Here is a 1,788-nt window from a genome sequence, read left to right on the forward strand (position 1 = left end):
ACTCAGAAAATATTGCAACAGTAACTAAATACTTAAAATGTTCCTTCAAACTTCCAAGCGACTTAATGCCTTTGAACAGAATCACATCAGGTTAAAGGGTTTACAATTATGAATTTAAATCACCCAAATGATCCAGAGATGGTATTTTATGTCAGAGATCCAGTTCCCGTCAAACACAGACACTCCCAAGCTCTTTTCAAACTTGCAGCTCTCTGGAAACACACACACACACACAAGCTTGAATGCAATAACTTCCTGGAGTGATTCCAGGCTGGTTTTAGAATATATTCTATCGACCAAGTTACTAATGAATGACATAGTGGACACCGCTGCGATGGCCGAGTGCTTAAGGCGTTGGACTTGAAATCTAGTGGGGTTTCCCCGCGCAGGTTCGAATCCCGCTCACAGCGATTGAGTTTCGAAACGTTTGTTCGACTCCCCGCACAAGCTGCTGAATCGGAATGTTTGTAAATGAACGGTTTGAACCTATATCGAGTTCAGTCAGATATTTAACATTTTTTGGAGGAAACTGAGCGAAATATAAAGAAACTCGCACTGAAATCAACAAAGGGGTGTTAAGGGGCAGGACGGTAGCCTTGTGGATAGCACAATTGTTTCACAGCTCCAGGGTCCCAGGTTCGATTCCAGCTTGGGTCACTGTCTGTGCGGAGTCTGCACATCCTCCCCGTGTGTGCGTGGGTTTCCTCCGGGTGCTCCGGTTTCCTCCCACAGTCCAAAGATGTGCAGGTTAGGTGGATTGGCCATGATAAATTGCCCTTAGTGTCCAAATTTGCCCTTAGTGTTGGGTGGGGTTACTGGGTTATGGGGATAGGGTGGCGGTGTTGACTTTGGGTAGGGTGCTCTCTCCAAGAGCCGGTGCAGACTCGATGGGCCGAATGGCCTCCTTCTGCACTGTAAATTCTATGATTCTATGAATCAATAAATAATAACGTTTCCTGCAACGTTTGGAAGGAGAAGCAGGAACGGCAGCGAATGGAAACGTGGTTTGCTTTCATTCAGGTGAACGGATTTCTGTGTAAAAAGACCGTGCCAGAAATGGAACATATTTGAAAAATATTTTCTTGTTCTCTTTCCTTTGTCTCTCTATCTGTTTCTTTGTTTCTTTTTCTCTCCTCACTCCTTTTTGTGTGCTTCTCCGGGGACTGATTGGATACACAGTGAAACTCAGCCCCATCTCACCCCAACTCTTTTGGACGAATACGTCCTGGTGATGGACGGTCCTGAATCATTGGAAGAATCGACAAACTATTCCATTCTTGTCCTTGTGAGAAGTTCCATTCCTGGTTGTGAGGTGGTTCTGAGATAAAGGCATCGAGAGAGAATGAGGTGACTGCAGTCTGACTCTTACTCTGAAAACCAGTTAGTGCGCCCTTGTAGAAAGTGGATGTGTCTGAGAACAGGAGGAAAGCAGATCATGGGCCTGTGATTGATTTTATTGAGCCGGACCTTGAAAAGTGAAGCAAACTTCTAACCAGTCGGTGCCTGTGTGAGAACTGCTAAGGAATTACGGCTGATATTGAAACGGTTCATCTTTAATTAGTTTCAGCAAATCGATTCTTTCAGAGGTGTTGGTGTATTGTTTTCAGAGACACTGTGATAGTTTCTTAAAATATGATTTGTGCTTGTTTTTGTTTTGTTCAGTAATTTGGGGAATCTATTTGGAGCGGGTGCAGTTGGTCAATATCTGTGCCCCTTGCTTGGCAGCTCCCCGCGAAGCAGCAGCTCCATTCCTATCGAGATCTGTGGGCACAAACAGGAGGCCCAAAC

At 44.9% G+C, this 1,788-nt stretch overlaps 1 non-coding gene across 1 annotated transcript; it reads left to right on the top strand.

The window, feature by feature from the left end:
• The first annotated feature begins 328 nt into the window (after window positions 1-328).
• On the top strand, window positions 329-410 carry trnas-uga (transfer RNA serine (anticodon UGA)). The gene has a single exon. It is a non-coding gene; the product is annotated as a tRNA-Ser (tRNA).
• Window positions 411-1,788: the final 1,378 nt, after the last annotated feature.

This window comes from Scyliorhinus torazame, chromosome 24, assembly GCF_047496885.1.
Source record: "Scyliorhinus torazame isolate Kashiwa2021f chromosome 24, sScyTor2.1, whole genome shotgun sequence".
Taxonomy (NCBI): Eukaryota; Metazoa; Chordata; class Chondrichthyes; order Carcharhiniformes; family Scyliorhinidae; genus Scyliorhinus; species Scyliorhinus torazame.